Genomic DNA, 21,698 nt, shown 5'->3' with positions numbered 1-21,698 from the left:
GAGGAGGAGGAGAAAGAGGAAGAGACATTTATGAACTAAAATTCAGTGAATCCTGAACAGTGGGTGAGAAGACTTGGGTTCCAGCTTTTCTCTTGCTATTCAACTCTGTGGTGATCTTTGAAAGAACTTCCCTTTTCTGGGTATCATTTGCAAAATGAGGAGTTTGAACTTACTGATCTCTGGGTATCCTCAAATTATTATTAGTTTGCATAGAGTTGGGCTTGAAGGATGCATAGTGTTTGTGTTTAAGAGAGTACGGTGTGCATATGGAAGAATAACTTTCCTTCTTATATTTATTTTTTTCTGCCTATGCCATAAGGTTATTTAATTGAGAAAAAATAATCACATATGTCTTGAGATCCTTCTACTCCAGTACCTGCACACTTTGGATACAGAGGAGCAACCAATCAAATATTCGTTTTCTTGGCTGACTTATTTGGTTGGATATTAGAATTGGAAAGAGTCCCAAAATTCCTTTTTTAAAATTTCTGAATTGCGAATGAGACATTTATTTTGCCCTCACTCATATATACTTAGGTAAACACAGAGAAATAGAGGGAGGGTGGAAGAGAAGAAAGAGGATGTCGAAAAGGACCGAATAATATTGATAAGTTGTTCACTGTGTGTCAGGGGTTTACATATAGCATCTCATTTGACCTTCAGAACAATCCTGTGTGGTGTGAGAGCAGATGTTTTTAAGGCATCTTCATTTCCATTTTGACTCTGAGACAGTAGGATCAGGGAAGTTTAGCCTGTTTAAGGTCCCAGAAGCAGGAGGTGCGTTAGAGGTGGGATTGAAACCCAGACCTTCATGACTCCCAAGCCATCATATTCTCACACTTTGCCAGTGTGACTATTTCATGCTGCCTCCTCTCTTCTCACACCCTCAACAATCCTCCCCTCTCCTCACATTCAGTTTATAAACTTGTTTCCTGCCTCACCCAGAAAATAGAAACAATTAGAAGAGTAGCTTACTGGCTCCTGTCACTATCTCCATGCACCTGCCTGCTCTGTACTCTGCATTTTCCATCACTACAGGGACTGTCCATGCTCCAATTTAGGCCACCCCTTTCCCTTGTGCCCTCTGTCCAGTATCATCAATTTTCCCTCATCAGAACCATCTCAAGCAGCCTTGTATACATTATATAAATCCATCCGATGTAAATAAAAATCTTCCTCTAATCCCGTATTTCTCTCTAGCCATACTCCCATTTCTCTGCTTCTCTTTATAGTAAAATTCCCCAGAAGAGCTGGCAAATGCTCTGCCTTCACTTCTGCCCATTCCATTTTCTCTTGAATTAACCCTAGTCACGTTTTGATCCTTATCATACCACACAAAGCAACTCTTATTAAGGTCACCAGAAACCTCCATAGTACCATTTCCAGCGGTTAATTCTCCATCTTCATCTTATTTGACCTGTCGGCTGCATTTGACGTAATGAATCACCCCATCCTTGAAAATTATTCTTCACTGGGTTACTGGGCCACCCAACACTTGCAGTAATTTTTTTCACTCGTTACTTTTTCTCACATGCTAAATATAATGATCAGTAAATTCTATTAATTTTATCTTCATAATATATCAAGAATCTGACCACTTTTCACCACTTCTACAACCACCAGCCTGGTCCACAACTACAAACTTGTTGTAGACTATTGCAACAAGTTTCCCTGCTTTCACCTTTGCTGTGTCCCAACCTATTCTTAACCCATCAACCAGAGTAATGTATTCAAATTAGATAACATCAGTTCTCTCCTCAAAACTCTTAAAACTTTGTATCTCAAAATAAAAGATTGAGCCATAGGATGACCTATAAGTGTAAAGTGATCTAGCCCCTTGCTGTTTTCCCAACTTCATTTCCCACGATTCTCTTTCCTGCTTACTCTGCTCCAACCACATCTGATTCCTTGAACTTTGATGTTGTTCCTTGAACATTCCCTACTCACTCCTTTGTGTCTTTTGCATTTGCTGTTTGTTGTTCCTCTAATACTTTTAGACATTCTCATATCTTGCTTCATTTCTTCTATGAAGTCTCTTTTCAAATGCCATCTCATCCATAAAACTTTCTAAAGTAGAAACTCCCCTGGCATGTAACTCACCATCCCACTTATTCTGTTTTATTTTCTTCTTCGTATTTTTTGATTCCTGTATTTATTTGATTACTGTGTATTTTCACCTTCTCCTTTTATACCTTCCCAAAAGAGGGCAAAGATTGTTCAGAATTTAGCATAATGCATAAACCATAGTGGGTAATAAATATCTGTTGAAGGAAAGAATTAATGGCAATGCTGTGTTGCTTCCTTTGTATCTTATATTACTAACTATTGAGCACTTTGAATTATATATGCTATTGGTACAAAACCAAACAAGACCAAATCAAAACAAAAAATGAAGCTGATGTCCTTGATTTTCTGAGAGTCACCAAGGGGCCAAGCAGCGGAGTCGCTTGTTCAAACAAGTTTGCAGGGCCAGAAGAATATGTGTGAGATTGTTTTACAATAAGCAGATAACAGGGATATCTGCTGGGCCTTTTTCTCATTTGGGATCAGGTCAATGATGTAGACTTAGTCAAACTAAGCAAGTGGGATGAAGTGGAAGGCAGAGTTGAGGAAGAGGACTAAGAGTTATTTCTTGAGCAGCTACTACAAGCTAGGCTTCCTGATTTACAGACATTATTTTATTTCTATATTTCATAACACCTGGGAGGAATCAATCACCTCCCAATTTCATAAAGAGGTTAAATGACTATGTCAAACCCTCTTAGCTTGGAAGAGTTAGACTTGGATATTATTATACTGTAATCTTATTGATGGGGAAGAGATGGTGAGGCATAAGAAAGTAGCTGTAGGTTTCTCTTTAGAGTTTATGTTCTAACACAGAGAGATCTGTCCAGAATGTAAGTGAGGATCAAAATACTGTATCTTTCTTTTTTGTGTGTTTTTAAAATTAATATTATATCTTTCAAAAAAGCAATTGTCAAGCTTGCTTTTTTTTTTTTTTTTTGCCGGTGGAATGCTATAGGAGATATAGAATCTATATATATTATTATATCTTATAATAAGCTGTGATCTTATTTGGAACATAAAACCAACACATTGATTAGTAGATTGTAACACACAATACTGCCTGGTGCAATGCTAAATTGTATATCAGCTGTATTTTAGGTGCTATTACAATCGAGAAGACACAAAAATCTGTACCATTTTTTAGTTCAACATTTATTGAGTTTTTTAAAAAAATGTGTTTGTCCTTCACTAGTTTCTGAGAGTAAAGAGATGATGATATTAAATACTATATGCTGAACACTGGTCTATGCACTTTAAATGTGCCCTCTTTCTTAATTCTCACAAGAACCATATAAGGTAGGTACTACTATTGTTCACGTTTTCCAGATGAGAAAACTAGAAAAAGATGGTAAAATAACTCATTTCCTCAAGGTTGTTGTTGCTAGTCAGTGGCAGAGTAATGATATAAAGCCAATTAAGAGTCCAGTCCTAACCACACATACTAAAGAAAAGGTCTGAGTTTTTTTTTTTCTTCAACTTTTATTTGCAGTTCCAGGGTATATATGCAGGAGGTGCAGGTTTGTTACATAGGTAGAGGTGTGCCATGGTGGTTTGCTGCACAGATCATCCCGTTACCTAGGTATTAAGCCTAGAATCCATTAGCTGTTTTTCAAGATACCCTCTCCCCCAACACCCACCCCTTGATAGGCCCCAGTGTGTGTTGTTCCTCTGCCATTTTTCCATGTATTCTTATCATTCAGCTCCCACTTAAAATTGAGAATATGTGGTGTTTGGTGTTTTGTTCCTGCATTCGTTTGCTGAGGGTAACAGCTTCCAGCTGCATACATGTCCCTGCAAAGGACATGATCTCATTCCTTTTTTATGGCTGCATAGTATTCCATGGTGTATATGTACCACATTTTCTTTATCCAGTGTATCGTTGATGGGCATTTGGGTTGACTCCATGTCTTTGCTATTGTGAATAGTGCCAAGTTTTTCAGGAGTCCAGGATGTAGATAAATAAATGATTTCTGTATCAATACAGAAGGTGCTACCCATAGTGTGGTAGGAATGCTATAAGAATACAGAGGTGCTGTTATTAACCTAGCTTGGAGTATCATGAAGGATGATAAAGGAAAGTTTCCCTTATGTCCAGATTGTTCTATGAAAATGGCATTTGCTTACACCTGAATCACTCCACATTATTTCCCAAACACGTATAGATCAACAAGGATAAAAAATAAAAGTATACATATCCATATTTTTAGCATAACTGGAGGCAGACAATACTGTACACTTTAATGTACCTGAAAATGAAACTTTATGAAATGAAAATAAAAGAGCAGAAACATGTATACAAAACTACTATAAAAATAAAATGAGAAAATATTTCAGCTGATATAAATTTAAAAAAAAAACCCAAAGTAGAAAACAACTGTGATAAAATATTATCAATCTGAATTAAACATCATTTAACAAACCTTTAGAATCTCTAAGAAAACCCATCCTTAATCAAAAATTAAGAAACTCAGAGGAAGAGTGTATATAAAATAGTAGTATGTAAAATGTGAATTGATTTAATACAGAAAAGAAATTTTAAAAAAAGACAAAATCATTTTAGGAATGAAGAAGAAAATAATAAAACCCCCAAAGGAGAATATGTTCAACTGAAAGAATTACAGGGGACATTAAAAAAGAGGCATTAAAATAACCAGGAGAATGAAAATAAAAAGAATCAGAAAGAAAATAGTCAACAAAAAAGATAGATACAGATTATCTAAAATATGTATAATTGAAGTCCCTGAAGAAGCAAAATGAAATAACCGAATAGAACTAATATTTAAAATTTTATTGGAAGATAGCCAAAACAATCTTGAAAAAGAGGAATAAATTTGAAGAACTCACACGTCCCAATTTCAAAATGTACTACACAGCTATAACACTTACTGTGATACTGGCATGAAGATAGACACGTAGAATAGGACAGAATAGAGAACACAGAAACAACCTTCAAATATAGGATCAATTGACTTTCAGGAAGGATGTCAATATTGTTAAGTGGGAAAAAGACTTTTCAACAAATGATGGTGGGAAACTGGATATCCTCTTGCAAACAGATGAAATTGGAGCTTTACCTTATACCCTGTACAAGAATTAACTAAAAAATGTATCAATGTAAGTACCCAAACTATAAAACTCTTCAAAGAAAACATAAAGTCTTCATGACATTGAATTTGGCTATGATTTCTTAAATATAATACCAAAATCAAAGGAAATAAAATAAAAAATAAATTAGACTTCATCAAGATTAAATATTTTATGCATTAAAGGACACTATTCATGAGAGTAAGAAGATGTCCCACAAAATGGGAGAAAATATTTGCAAATTGTATATCTGGTAAGGGATTGATATCCAGAATATGTAAAGAACTCACACAACTCAATAACAACCCAATTCAAAATGGGCAAAGGACTTGCAAAGACATTTCTCCAAAAAAGATAGGCAAATGGCCAATAAGTACATGAACATCCTTAGTCATTAAGAAAATGATAATCAAAATTACAATGAGATAGACATCCACTAGGATGTCTATAGTTTTTTTTTAAAAGAAGAAGATGACAGTTGTTGATAATGATGTGGAAAAATTAGATCCCTTATGTATTGCTAGTGGAAATGTAAAATGGTACAGCCATTATGACAAACAGTTTGGTAGTTCCTTAAAAAGCTAAAAAAATTATCATATGACCCAGCACTTCCATTCCCTGGTATATACCAAAAGAAATTGAAAGCATAGACTTGAACAGATACTTTATTCATTGCAGCATTATTTATAGTAGCCAAAAAGTGGAATCAAGTGTCTATCCATGAATGAATGAACAAAATGTGGTATATACATACAATGGAATATTATCTAACCATAAAAAAGAATGAAGTTCTGATACATATTACAACATGGATAAGCCTTGAAAACACTATGCTAAGTGAAATAAGCCAGACACAAAAGGACAAATATTGTAAGATTTCATCTATATGAAATATCTAGAATAGGAACATTCATAGAGACAGAAAGTAAATTAGAGGTTATCAAGTGCTGGGGAGAGGGTGAATGGAGAGTTATTGCTTAATGGTTACAGAGTTTCTGTTTGGGATGATAAAAAGTTAAGGAAATAGATAGTGATGATAATTACATAACATTGTGAATGTAATTAATGTCACCGAATTGTACAATTAACAATGGTTAAATGGTAATTTTTTGTTATAAACATTTTATCACAATTAAAAAAATTAATGTTATATATCAAAAACATTGAAATATATAGCTTAAATGGATGAATTGTATGTGAATTATATGAATGAGTAAATGAAAGAATTATATTTCAATAAAGCTATTAAAAATTGCAATGCAAGAAAATAAAACAAAACCCAAATGTACATATTGAGCTGGTCCATTATAAATCTGGGAAAATCAATCTGTAAAATAAAGTCTGAAATACATCCTAGTAAAAGTAAATTTTATAAAATTATATAAAATTTTATAAAATATGAAACTTACTTTTATATTAAATTTCATATAAAATTTTATATAAAAGAGAAGAAATTTCATGATCTTAAGGCAAAAAGACCTCACAAAGGAAAAAAGTTCAGGTTGCCATTAGATATTTTTACTGCGATGTACAAAACAAGGCAAAAGTAGCATTTTCAAGAAAACTAGAGGAAAAATTGAATGGTAAACACTTCCCAGTTTGACAGCTGAGTTAAATATTGGTGTATTATATAGCTAATGAAGTGCTAGGAAGGTGTCTGGAACCAAGGGTCCAGTGGGTGGAAGCAAAAGAGTATATGAAACTTTTGGGAATTGCCAATATTTAACAATTCAGTCTCTGTAAAGTGAAGCGGAGAGGCTCGTAAGGCCGTAGATTTCATCAAGTAGTTCATTTATTCATTCACTTAATTGATGTTTCTTGAGTGTTAGTATTAAGTGCCTAGTAATGCCCGGTCAGTTACATGTTACTGAGAGAGAGCATTGTTTATGAGATCTATATAAAGGGATGAAGAGAGGTTAAAGAGACTAGGGGAATGTGCATACAAATTTTCATTTATGCATGGAAATGTAGTATGGCATTTACCTGAGTAATTCTTCAGCTATTCCAAACATCCTCTTTCAAATGAAAATTTGCATTTCAACCTTTACATCAACCTGGTATTGAAAGTGCTGATGGACAATTAATGTAAGAGGCAGAGAGGACTGAGCCCGTTCATCCATTTGATCAACATTATACAGTTGTAGGGAGATGGCTGTGTACAGGAACTGATCAGATGGATACAATTTGAGTGCATAAGTGCAAAAATAAGTGAAATGAAAACCACTCTTCTTGAGCATATATTTTGTGCCATTAACTGCTTTAGGTACTGAGGATGCCAAGGCAAATAAGAGCTGGTTTCTGCTTTTCAGTTGACCTGAATCTATAAAATGCTGATTACATCACAGGGTATAAGTGAGGTAAGTACCAGATATGGTGAGAAGAACAGAATTCTTAACTTTATGTGTACTGGTGAGTGGTCATGCCAAGACTTACCATAGTGCTTCATTTGAATTTAGAATTGCTTGCCTTACAGTGTATCTTCCTGCATACTTTTGTGTTAGTTAGGATGCTCTAGTTGTAAGTAACAGAAATCAACTTGAATACCTTAAGCAAAGAAGGTGAGGTTATTAAAAGGTTACCAGATTATCTCATGGAATGAACATAAGGAAAGGGATGTAGCTGGATCAATGGAAGGATGTGGAAAATCAGTAAACATTCAGGTGACTTAATATCACTTCACTTATGCCACTTTACGTTTGTATTGGTGACATTTTCAAAGCAATTACTGTTCATGGCCTCATTGAGCCTCAACATAAATAGGTAAGTAGGGCAGGCATCATTTTCTTTATGTGAGAGGTAAGGAAATAATCCAGGAAGAGGAAATGATTTGTCTAAAGCTACATCCCAAGTTTACTGGTTAAATCCAGAATTTAGAATAGAGGCCTCTAACTCTTGGGCTTATTCTTTTCCCATTGGTTGTCTTCAAAACTTTCTCTTACTACTACACAGTTTTTTCCTTCTTCTAATTCTCTCACCCGTTTAATTTTTATTTTATCATTCATTTGGTCTTTGAAATGAAAGGAGTCACTTGTGTGTCCTTAATAACAGGCTTATTTGACACGTCTCTGGCAACTGTCTTTAATTTATATCCCATAACCTGAACATGAAGGGGCCATCAAGAAAGGAGATAATTAAAGAGATGATAGGAGATCTCAGTCATCTCAGTGATTTTCTTATTATCATCCATGAAGTACCTTACCAGAAATGGGCCATTATGGTTTAAATGATGAGTTGGAGTTTGAAAAGGATTTGGAACTTCATCAGATACTTTCCGAGCTTGTAGCCCATTGCTTTCCAAACTCCAATTTTTCTTCCACAATGAACAATAACTTTTTGATTAAACAGCTGGCAGTTACTATGGAATGCCTCACATTTAATAACAAAAGTCTTCCTTCAAACAGGAAATTTTATCTAAATTGCTTTGCTCTTCTTCCGTGATTGAGAACTTCTAAAGTCTGACAGGACTGATAGCCTGAAAAAATAAAAATTTCTTTCAAGAAGATGATGATTACTTTTTAAAAGAAAGAGCCCCAGACTAAATGAATAATTCAGTGTGCTTGCTACAAAGCAGAAGTCAAGGCACACAAGTTGTCCTCTCTGTAAACATGATTAAAAAACAATCAAGTTTGTCTTGGCACTTTTATATTGGGAAGATAGTAGACAGCAGCTGAGAGAAAGAGGAAAAAAATTAAAGCACCGCTTGGGACTTAGGGACCTTCTTCACTTTTTGTTTTTGTTCTTAATAGAAGTGGCTACCATTATTCAGCTAATACTATTCTATGCCCTTAATATGTTAATTAATTAGTACTCCAACCTCAATCCCTTCCTGCCCTCCTGCTAGTACTTCCCTTTGACTGAAACCAAGTGGAACCAAAAGGAGAGGAACTTTTGCTACAGATCAGTCTCCTGTAACTCAAAGCCAGGCAAAGAGGGGTGGAGAGCATATCTGGCCAGGACAAATGGAGAATATTCAGCTCACTTTAATTTTATAATAAATAAAGTTATTTATTTGTATTGCTGTTCATCTGCCCAACGATGCAGGCTCTAGGAGGACAGGGATATAGTATTATTCTTGTCAAAATAAATTTACAAGTGCCTGCCTATATATTATCTATCTATGTATCTATCTATCTGTCCAGTCTATCTAATCTGTCTATTCATCCATCATCCAAACAACTGTTATTAATGGGCATAGTCAGGAGAACTCTTTCATTTCCTCATAATGCTTTGAAAATGGTGGGACGCTGTAGGAATTTTTCTTTTCTTAGTACTGCTTTCTCGTTTGTTTTTTCAGTCATGTAGAAAAACCTCTAGGAATGGTCCTGCAGAGGAAAATCCCCTCCCTATGCCTCTTGCTTTGCCTGGGAGATGCCGTAAGAAGAGGCCCAACTACTTCCATCATAGGCTTGCTTGGCCGTAGTGGGGGCTGGGGCAGGAGCTCCCAGTCAAACCTGACTCTGCTGCTCAAGGGCAGATAATGCCAAATGAGGCATCTACAGAGATTGTTTTTTTTTTTTTTTTTCCCTTGGAGACATGGTCTCACTCTGTTGCCTAGGCTGGAGTGCAGTGGTGCAATCTGGGCTCACTGCAGCCTCAACCTCCCTGGGCTCAGGTGATTCTCCCGCTCCCACCTCAGCCTCCTGAGTTACTGGGACCACAGGTACATGCCACCGTGCCTAGCTAATTTTTATATTTCTTGTAGAGATGGTGTTTTGCCATGTTGCTCAGGCTGGTCTGGAATTCCTGGGCTCAAGTGATCTGCCCACCTTGGCTTCCCAAAGTGCTGGGATTACAGGTGTGAGCCACATGGGGCCAGGCTGGCACCTATAAGTCTGATTTTGTGAGGGGCCTATGAATTTGTATTTTTGAAAAGCTTATGAGGCTATCCTACTGCCTAGTAAAGTTTGGGAATTGCCAAGGGACCTTTGGTGGTTTTCGAAGTCCTGAAAAAGTCAAAAAGTCAAAGAATACTAATCCATGCCTGAATGTGGAGATGGCAGTGTTTGAGGTGTGTGTGTGTGTGTGTGTGTGTGTGTGTGTGTGTGTGTGTGTGTGTGTGTGTGTAGTCTATGCTGTGCAAAGACTGCATGGAGAGGGAGCAAAATAATTCCTGTGTTCCTTACCATAACTGCTAGTCCCTGATATATTTCATATGGATTGTTTGGGAATGCTCAATCATCAGGCCTTTGGGGAGACATTTGTTTGCGCTGGGAAGCTTTAAACTATTACACGAGAGTGTCACACATGCTCACTGAATGACAGATGGCTTTCGGATTCTTATAGATTAATATAACAAGTAGCAGATAGAGGTTGGATCAGAAGGCCTTCAGTGTTCTTTCCAACCCTGAGAGTCCTGGTTACCAATGTCTGTTTTATGTGAGCAGCGGTCTTTTGATTTATTATCACTGGAACATAATATCTGAATCTTCATCTAGGTGAATAATAATATGGGCTTGCCCTAACTTATCACCCACTTGTGAGCATCAGCAAATATTTTGGAGGCAGCTAGCCTGGGGTATAATTGAACACTAGGAGCAGCACATTTTGCTCTGAACCCCTGGAAAAGATGGGACCGATGACTATGGTCTTGATGTACCCTCAATGGCACCATCTAGAGAGTGATTTCAGAGGTTAATGCTCCCCTCTCTTTCCTATCAGATTGTGGCTTTTAAGCTCCTCTTTTACAGAAATTGTGAAGCTAACACTAGGTACTGTGTTCTAACCAGTTGAGCCAAGTGGTCTCAATGAGGTTTTTGGTATTTTGTCTGAAAATATTTCAAACTAAAATATCTTTTAGATTATTCTGTAAAGATAAAGGCATTGATTTCACCTAAAAACATTAATAATGTTTCATTTGTGAAAAGCATTTTAGACTTTTCAAAGTACTTTTACAAAGCACATGATGTTTTGTGCTTACGGGAAATCCTGTGTGTAGATGTTGTTATTAAAGGTTTATGGATGAAGAAACCAAGGACTCAGAGAGGTTTAGTAACTTGTCCCAAGTCACAAAACATGAAAGTAAAGGTAAGACACAAATGGGAATTTTCTGGCTGTATTCTAATGATCTTTTCCTGACTGATGCTCTTTGTGTAACCCACTGGTTGAATATTTGACTTTCTTTTAATTTATTATTTTTTTTTTGAGACAGGGTCTCACTCTGTTGCCCAGGCTGGAGTGCAGTGATGCAATCACAGCTCACTGCAGCCTCGACCTCCCAGGCTCAAGGGATCTTCCAGCTTCAGCCTCTGGAGTAGCTTGGACTACAGGCACACACCTCCATGCCCGGCTAACTTTTTTTTTTTTTTTTTTTGTAGAGATAGGGGTCTTGCTATGTTACCCAGGCTGGTCTTAAACTCCTGGGTTCAAGCAATCCACCCTCCTTGGCCTCCCAAAGTGCTGGGATTGGAAGCCTGAGCCATTGCACCTGGCCTGAGTTTAGACTTTTTTTGTTTTTTTGAGACAGAGTTTCGCTCTTGTTGCCCAGGCTGGAGTACAATGGCATGATCGCAGCTCACTGCAACCTCCGCCTCTCGGGTTCAAGTGATTCTCCTGCCTCAGACTCCTGAGTAGCTGGGATTACAGGCGCATGCCAACACACCTGGCTAATTTTTGTATTTTTAGTGGAGACGGGGTTTCATCGTATTGGTCAGGCTGGTCTTGAACTCCTGGCCTCAGGTGATCCACCCACCTCAGCTTCCCAAAGTGGTAGGATTGCAGGTGTGAGCTACCTTGCCTGGCCTAGACTTTTTAATAGCAGAATTCATTGAGGGTTTTAAGCCAGTATGGCATGGCAGAAGTTTACACCTGGATTTGAATTTAGAATTCACCATTTACTGAATAGTATTAGGCAAGTCATTTAATCTCTGTGAACATCTGTCAATTGAGTATAGCAATGCTTGTCTTTTAGGGTTATTGCAAGGATTATAAAGTCTGTAAACTTTTGGGCTATAGGAGTTGCTCACTCAAAGGCAGCTCTTAAAAATTTTGAGGCAGTGCCTCTCCATCTCTCTGAGTTTGAGGCTTGCTAATTGTCCTTCATCATCTGCTGAAACATCCTTCAGAGACTGGAAGTTCACTGCCTTCCAGGAGTGCCCCTTCCCTCTGTATGCTATAGCTCTGACTGCTAGGAAATTTTTTCTATCTTGAGCTCAAAGGGCCTCCTTATAGCTTCCACCGGTTGGTATCACTTTTCCCTCTTGGTGCTACACAGAGCAAGTTCAATTCCTCTTCTACATGATAGTCCTCCAAATATTTGAAGACCTTATTATGACCTCTCTAATCTTTACTTCTTCAGACAGAACATCTGTGTTCCTTCAACTGTTCTTCACTTAATTTGGCTCACAGTGTCCTCACAATCTTTTCCGATTCCTTCTGAAGTATATCTGTTTATTATCTGAGAAGTTCCTAGAACTAAATGTGATTATCTCTGGACAGATTGACTCAGAATAAAATGAGATAATTACTTTCTTCTCATGGTACACTTTAAGATCACAACATCCTTTTTGACAGCTGATCTTAGCTCACTGTTGACCAAAAAGGTGTGTTTTTAAAATTTTTTTAAATATGTGTTTCCGTTTACCCTTAGATTTCACATTCTGTCTTTCAGTAGCATATTTAACCTAAGTTTGGACCCTTTTATTTTTTCCATGTGAAATTTCTTTTGATTTGGCCCTAATTCCTGGCTATTAATATCTCTTTTAATCCTGATGGTGTTGTGCTAAATCTGTCATGATTGAAACCATCACACCAGCTTCAAATTTTCCGACATGTTTAAGAAACCTATATTCTAGCCAGGTATAGTAGCATGCACCTATAGTCCCAGCTACTTGGGAGGCTAAGGTGGCAGGACTGCTTGAACCCAAGAGTTTGAGACCCTGTCTCTTTGCATGCCTGTATCAAAACATCTCATGTATCCCATAGATATATACACCTACTGTATACTCACAAAAATTTTAAAAAATTAAAAATAAACAGTGAAGCATACTTTCTATTATTTTGCCAAATCACAGATACAAATGCTAGTTAGGACAGACTTATATGAGCTGGTTATTTGACCCTGGTACATAATCACAATCATCTCAGAATGATATCTGGATCGTGAATTTTAAGCAGAGAAAGGTTGGTAAGAAGTAGTGAAAGAGTGATGATAGGGACATAAAATATGGTTAAGAAGAAAAAGCACCCTTATTATCATTAGAGATACAGACGAGGAGAGAAAAAGAAAACAGTAAAATTCAGTTGCTGGGCAAGAAAAAGCATGAACCTGACAAGGGTTTCCTAAGGGGATGAAGCAGGTCACACGCAGGCTTGATCTCTGAAAAGGCCTCTCTCCTCTCTGAGGAGGGTGTCCACACCCTGCTTTGGCAAACTCCCTCCCGCAGTGTTTACTGATCTCATTTGAACACTTCTGCCTTCTCATTTAACACAGCAAAGGCATCTCCTTGCAGATTTCAACTTTGCGCCTTCTCTTTTTTGTTTGCATTTGTATTTACAGACAGCTGTTAAGGAACTCGCTGAGCCTTGTTACAGCTCTTTTTCCTGTGCTTTGTGTGGATTCAGCTTGAATTCAGTCCTTACCTGTTGGGGACATACTGTATTTATCCCCGTCGTCCCTCTCCCCATTACAGTCTGTGTTTTCTGATATAATGCCTGTGTTGCATTTTTTAATTTTGTCATTTTGTCATTTTCTGAGTGTCATCTGGATTTGTTAAACAGATTGGCAGGAGGAGACTACAGAGTTACTCTTTGGGCCGTTCCTTTCATGTCCTTCTGGTTTCAGCCCTATGTACTGTGTGTTCCATTTGAGCAGATAATTAATACCATCCAGGCAGCCTAATATGGAATTGAACAGACAGCTCATCAGTGTACACGACTGGCAAAACACCCTGTCACAGTGAGTAAGCTTTGAGGACCTGCTCTGAAGAGTGTAACAGCCTATGGAATGAATGCTCAATATTTGTTGGTGCCAAAAGTAATGCTGATGACATCGTAACTTCTGCTTTTCTAGTGGGGCTCAAGAAAGTTATAATTCTCACATTTTTCTTATGAGGCTAAGAGGGGAAAGGGTCTGTTATGTCCCCTTAGCATAAGGCCCAAAGAGGGGCTTAGCTTCATGTGCAAGTTCACCCATTACCATATTGGGGAGAAAAAAAGGGTGGGAATGAACTTACGTTCTGTATAGGAAAAATTCTCCAAGGAGCACCTTGAGATTCACTAATGCCAGCTAAAAGGCAGTAAAGATGAGGCTCTATGTAGCTAAGGAAGGTCATTGCAACTTTTCTCTTCAGCAAGAGCATGAGAGCTTCTCTTCAATTCTTGGCAAAGCCCAAGGTAAACCTCTTCATTTACTGTCTCATTTGGGCTTCATATTGTCTTATTGAATAGTGGCATAATACATGTCAATTCACATGATTTATATTGGAAATTTATTCTTTTATATGATTAGGAAAGGTACTGTGGAGTCCCTTCAAAAACTTTCCTTTATCCAGGTAAATAAAAATCCAATATTTCTTTATAAGTAGTATTGTTGAACCACCACATTGTTTTGTGTTTAGCTCTGAGGGCTTTATCTGTTAATGAGAAAATCAAGTTCTGCACAGAATATCGCCTAGTCTTTTAAGCAGACAGGACGCTTGTTAGGGAGGGTGTTTTAAACCAAAGTCATGAATTAAGAGAAGTTGCACCTTGGGAAGAAAATTCCTAATGTGAGCCCTTGAATCAATGACTGGCTTTGACAAGGAGTGTGGCAGTTACTCTTTGCCTTGTTCATTCCTCTCAAGCAGGTTTTACTTTTGACTAGATGTTTCATGTTGCATGGTATGATATTAGAAATGAGATACTTACACTTTAAAATATTGATAGATACTAATGGCATGCAAAATTCCTGTAATTCTCCCAATACAACTTAATAGGCAGCACCTTGTAATGGCTCAAGTGAATACAAAGCCTCAGACACATGTCTAATGGGAAGTGAGTGTTCTGCAGCCCAAAGAAAGGGGAAATTTTTGATGGTTGGAGATCAAATGCATTGTTTACATCTGATAGCCTATAGGAATGTGGTACATTTAGACTGATTTCAGTGTAATCAGATTAAGCAGTAAATCATGTGCTTTTCAAAAAAGATGCCATTTGATCTAATTAATTTTCAAGTTGCCAGCTGCTTTTCCTGCTCTTTCTGAAATACGTCTCTCTGGTTTCCCTGTTAGTGAGTTGTCTGCCTGATAGATTCAAATTTGCTATCTCTCTCTCTTTTCTGGGTGAGAAACAGTGAGAGGGGTTTATCTTGCTCTTTCTTTTGTGCTTCTTGTATAAATCTCACAAGGTAGGGATGGTGGAAGAGGACACTTTAAAAGGGTTATTACATTTCACTCATCTTCATTGACTTCATGGATCTCATGATTATTAGCATAACGTAAAGTGTCACGTCTGACTATTTTTCTCGTCTGGATTATTAATTGTTGCAAATTGCTCCTCCTCAAGTTTTGCCATAGTAGAACTTTTATAGCTATCTGACTATAGTTCTCCTATTCTGAATATAGTCAGAGAACTTTCATTCATTTATTCATTCAGTGTATGAATTTGGCTGGGTTCTCTTCCAGATACTAGAAATGCTGATTTGAAAAAGACAGATGAGGCTCCTTATCTTAAGGTGCTTACAGTGTGCTGGGTAAAGCAAGCTAAGTGATGGAGACTGACCAGGTGGTTAGGAGTTACTTTATTTAGGATGGATAGGGAGGGCGTCTAGTGCAGGAGATATCTAAGCAGATATAGGAATGCTGTGGTCATTGTTCCATTTCCTCCAGACTCAGAAGATAATTGGTGGTAGTAGCAGTCAGGAAGTACACATACAACTTCAGGATGGATATGATGGGCACAAGGGTACCAGGAAAGCTATTTCCTCCTTCCTTAGCCAGGTGATCTAGGAAGGCAGGGCCAGCCACGACCAGAGTCTTGGAGACCCCTGTGGGTCATGGGAGGTACCGTGTTATGTGCTGAAGAGTTGAAGAATGTGTCTGAATGGATCGTCCAAATGGGGAGGTTCTGAGAGATCAGGAAATAACCAACATATAGGGGGGTTAGAATGCATAAAAATAATATATAAAGAATGTATAATGTAAGGGTAGTCCTAGATGAGAACTTAAAATGCAGGCCTCTGCTTACTGCTGTTTTCACTTTTCCAGAAACATTTTTCATAAATTGGCTAAATCCAATTAAATATCCCAAATTGACTAGGAAAATGCTTACTACTGGAGTGGGTGAAAGTGTTAAGAATAGTGTGCTGCCGTATTTTACTCACAAAAGCTAATTGATGCCCAGGTGTGTGTGTTTGTGTGTGTGTGTGTGTGTGTGTGTGTGTGTGTGTGTGTGTGTTGGGGCGGGGGGCGTTGATGATAGTGTGTTTAAGCACACTATCTTATAAATTGTTTCTTCCATCTCTTCCTGTTGCCTGAGCCTATTTTCAATCATGTGTGAGGTTATGATTAACTTTCCACAAAAATAAAACTTTTATAAATGTCAAAGGATTATATTTTTGGAAGAATGTAAAAGAAATAAGATATTTGCTTAGAACTTTGAGTAATTTACATAGAGAAGTTTACGATTTATGGCCAGAAAGAGTTAAAGAAAGCTGAAAAAATGATACTTTAAAACTACAATAATAAAAATACTGCAGTTTTAGGATTCGTAGAAAGTATACTTTATCCAAAAATTCTGTTTTAATGCAAAGTTTAGTATCTAAATAGATCATCAGTTTTCTCCATAATATCAGATTAAACAGCAACAGAAATGCTTTTTTTTCTGTTACATATTAGCTTGTTCTAGCTTTAAAGTTTATTAAGGGAAAAAAGAAACTTAAGACTTAAATTTTCATAATTGTGGAAATGTATGGCAAAACAGACAATGAGTTCTTGCATTTTAATATTGAAATATCAAGCCCTTAAATTCCCTGTGATAGTGATGTCATTTCTTTTAACTGTAAATTCAAAGCATAAGTAAGCATCTAAGATATTGAGACTTCCCATCTCAGTGGGTCCATTTGGTGAGAGCTACAGCAAGTAGGCCGGACTGGGTCACATGACCTGTGCAGCTCTGCATTCTTAGGTACCCATGAGACTTACACAATGTCAGCACCGACTAAGTGCCAAGGGCATGTAATATATTTTGTTTAATCCTCATGACAATCCATACAGTCAACAGTAATATCCTTATTTTTTAAATGAGGAAATTGAAGTACAGAGAAATTAAATTACTTGATTAAAGTCATGCATTTAGTAGAATACGGAACTGCAATATGAAGAACCCAAATGTATTTAATACCAAATTTATGTTATCTTTGCTATACCACACGATCTAAGATACCTCTTGGCTTTGTGGGCATGAAAAAGACGACAGTTACCTTTTTATTTTTCAGCGTGGTATATTTTTTAGGGTAAATGATACTAGCCACAACTTCAGAATATCCTCTCCTTCTCAGTGGCTTAACTTCGCAGAATTTTATTTCTCATTTAAATAGAGTCCAGTTGGGTGTGTCTAGTTGATAGGTGGCCTTTGATGTCATCATTTAGGGATTCAAGAATCTCTGTCTTATAGCTCTGTCCACCCCCTAGCCCTCAGTCTTCTCCAGGCAGCTGAAAGGGAGAAAAAGCAAAGAGATAAAGGGAAAGAGACAGCATGGAAGATACCTGAGGGAGTTTTTAAATTATTTTGTGTGGGGTGGAGGGGCGAGCTTAGAAGTGGGGCACAGCCTTTCCACTCCCATTCCATAGCCACACTCAACTTCAAGGGAGGCTGGGAAGTGTAGTAGAACTGTGAATCTAGGAGGAAAACAAAGTGGGTTCCAGGAGAGCTGACCGGTCTTGCCTTCATGCTTTGACACATGAACTTGTTTCCCCTTTTTCTTCTGATAAGTAAATCTAGTTAGGAATTTTACTTTATTTGAATGAGTTAGCTTTTCATGTTGATCTTTTAGGAAATAAAAAACCTGTCTGTAACAGGAAGACATCCCAGGGAATGTTAATCATGTCCTCTCTTGTTCAGAGTTGATGTAAAAATTCTACCAAATCATTTACTATTTTCGTTTTCCTGTATTTTAACTCTTCGATAAATAGTGGCTTGGCTGGGGCTTTTGTGGCTGGAACTGCCCTTCATTGCTTGTCTAGAGAGGCAGTAGAGCAAGGTGGTCAATAGTATAGACTATAGGATCTGGTTTCAAATCCCAGCTGTGTCACTCACAAGCTGCTTAACCATGGATGAGGTATTTGACCTTGCTATACCAAGAACACCCACCTGAGGGTGCTGTTATGGGGATTTAGTACATTAACATATTGAAAGCCCTCGATACACAATATGGGCACACATTAAGTGCGGTACAGGTGCTGGCTGTTATGTCTGCTCTTTCAGCTCCACTTTATTCTTCATTCAAAACTCAGTGCAGTGTCTCCTTCTTTGGAAAATTTTCTCTATGGCAGGCAGAATTCTGGTTTTTGTTTTGTTTTGTTTTTCCTTTCTGCTTCCAGGAAACGTTGAATTTAATGCATTGAATTATAAGGTTTGTCCATACATGTGTCTGTCTCAGGCATTAGATCTAAAGACAAGAATTTGCCCATTCTAAATTTGCCTGTATGTATTCCCATAGCCAGCACAGCACAGCACAGTGTCATACACATTGTAGGCAATCAGCTATTTGCTGATGTGAAGGAAACCTCATTAACTAGAATACCCTATACATCAGAAAGTTCCATTTCCTTACCACACTGGAGAGCAAGGAGTTCACTGTATTAGCTTTTACTTTTCATTTTAGTTGACTTGGGTGACACTGGATTTAAGTGACAGATCACTGTGCCCTACCTGCCTTTTTACATTATCCAGTCCACCCAAACTGTCCCTCCGGGACCAGCCGCCTTTGTGCTAAGATTCTGATTTTACTTTGGCTGGCATGTATAGCTTCCCTTCTGTAGGGGTACATGTAGGAATGTGATAATTCAATTTCTTAGTTTGTGTTATCTTATCAGCATTAGTCTGTGCCATGCACCTTTCTTGTTTCATTCATTCACCTTTTTCTTGCCTCACCATTCCCACCAGGCCTGTGATAGGAAAATTGTATGAGTATCCTTAGCTAACCGATAATATTGTTTTTGCATGTGTGAATTTTTAGTTTACATACATTATGGGCCTTGTTGGTTTTTTCTCTATTTTTTAAACTGTTAATGTTAACATAACTTTAAGCTCACAGAAAACTTATAAGAGTGATACAAGGAACAATCATATTTGCCAGGATTCTGCATTATTTGGAAGGAAGAGAAAGTGTGTATTCATAGAGAGATATATATATACAAACAGTATTGTTATTATGAACACTTTGAGAGTTAAGTTGTAAACATCGTTACCCTCTACCCCTAAATACTTCAGTGCCTATTTCCTAAGAACGAGACATTCACTTAAGTATATACTGCCCAGTTAGCAAAATCAGGAGATGGAGTATCAATAAAATACTATTACATAATTTGCAAATCTTATTCAAATTTTCCCAATAATATCCTTTATGGGATTTTTCCCCCTGCCCTAGCATCTAATCCAGGATACCATCTTGCATGTAGCTTTTATGTCTTTTTAAATCTCTTTTAATCTCCAACTGTTGTTCAGCCTTTATTTTTCATGACGTTGACATTTTAAAGACCACAAGTAGTTATTTTGTGGACTGTCTTTCAATTGAGGTTTATCTGATGTTTCTTCATGATTAGATTTCCTCCTCCCTCCTCAGCAAGGTTTCTTTTTAAAAAAATACTGTTTTTAAACTCTCTTCATGTTGATACATCTGTATTATTTGTTGATTCCACCTGCTGCACAGAATTCCCTAATGCAGATTGGAACAGATTGGCAGGGCTGCCAGGAAGGCAGTATCCGGCAGACCTTCCTTGGCATCAGGATGGTGTCTTTGCGGGGGCTGTGTGACATGGGACATGAGAACACCACTTTGACACATGTGCCCTGGGTCACCCTGCTTTAGCTGATGGTGGTAGGCCTCAGATGTTTGCTTCTTCAACTGTTTCTGAGGCACACGGAGCTATTATGCTTTGCAAGATAAGGTAGCATAGGAAGTTGATCTCTTCGATTGTTTCTTCCTTAATTAATTCATGCATTTAATAAATATTGATTAAGGGCCTACTCTGCTCATTGGAGCTTATCTTCTAGCATATTGAATATGTAAAATAAACTTTTGAATTGAAAACTCATCTTACTGTGACAGAAGCAAAACTTTTAAAATTGAGGTTAAGTTAAATTGTTTGACATTTTCAATTTATTAGTAAAATAACCTTATAGAAATTATGCTTCTGCCTCGTCACCCAAATACAGTGATTTCCATTTGTCTCTGGACTCTTCTGGTATTTACCAACATTGAACATCGTTTGTGCCTCATTATCTCTATAGGGCATAAATAATTTTGCATTCCCTTTTTTCCAGTGAAAATTATTTTGTATATACTTTCCCTTGTTTCACAACTTGCATATTCATCACCCTTAATGACTGTAGTAAATTATTTCAAGCTGATCTATAACTTATGCATATCTCCTATGTTGTAAATTTGCCTTGTTTCTAGTTTTACCACTAATATTAGGAAAAAAATTTTAAAGGAAGTATGTATCCGGCTCCTGTGTTAAGGCAGTTTTGACAAATAGTTTCATCTAAAATCGTTCATTCTAAGATACAAAAAAGGTTAGATTCCTTTGAAGAAAACACATTCTGTCTTTTTTTTAGGAAAACTTATTTTTTCTTGATTATGTTTGGAGCCTCCATTTATAATGGAAAGATAATTAGTAGAGAAAGACCTGATGTGCTTGGAGCTTTGCCAGCTGAAAACGTTGCATGTATCGTTAGGAAACAGCAGGTTTCCAGTGGGGAATAGTAGAGTAATGGACTGTGCAGCTAAGATATAAGGCTGCAGCGTGACAGCTCCCAACCGCAGCAACTTCACAATCACTCACTTTCCTTGACACAAGTGGACAGTCTTTCAGTTCTTCCGCACTTTCCTTGTGAGAACCACCGGAGGAATACATCACCCTCTGGCAGGAGGCAGTCAGCTCCATCACAGCAGGGAGGACTGATGAGCTGTCTATACCTCTGGACACACCTAGGAATGATTCCACAGCGGTTGCTCAGTCCTCAACGAGGACTCAGGAAAGCAAGAAATGGACATAGTTCTCATTTACAGATCACTATATCTCACCCCATCCAGAATCTTCTGAGCATCCGGTGCTGAGAGGTGCTTGCCAGGGGTGAGGTGGAAGCTCATGATCAGTGGGTGGTTTCAGGGATTATTTCTAAAGAGGACACAAATAAAAGATTTGTGACTAACTAACTGGACCTTGGTAGGGTGGAATAACTGAGACATTAATTGTTTGGTAGGCTCTGTTAGAAACTTCAAAGATCCTAGAGGATCCTAGAGGGCCCTGACCTCTTCTGTATTAGTTATGTGCCTGTATGGATTAGATGAGGATTTTCTTCATATACAGAATTTTTACCTTACTTTTCCTCCATGAGAGTAGGACCTT

The 21,698-nt window shown here is 37.6% G+C and overlaps 1 protein-coding gene across 2 annotated transcripts in view; it reads left to right on the top strand.

Annotated features, from left to right (window-relative positions):
• Positions 1 to 21,698, top strand: part of NELL1 (neural EGFL like 1) — a 932,437-nt gene that overhangs the window by 199,773 nt on the left and 710,966 nt on the right. The gene's annotated exons all lie outside the window — the stretch shown is intronic.

This window comes from Macaca mulatta, chromosome 14 (assembly GCF_049350105.2).
Source record: "Macaca mulatta isolate MMU2019108-1 chromosome 14, T2T-MMU8v2.0, whole genome shotgun sequence".
In the NCBI taxonomy this organism is placed as follows: Eukaryota; Metazoa; Chordata; class Mammalia; order Primates; family Cercopithecidae; genus Macaca; species Macaca mulatta.
Note: the sequence above shows the minus strand (reverse complement) of the source record. Positions and strands in the feature narration are given on the sequence as shown.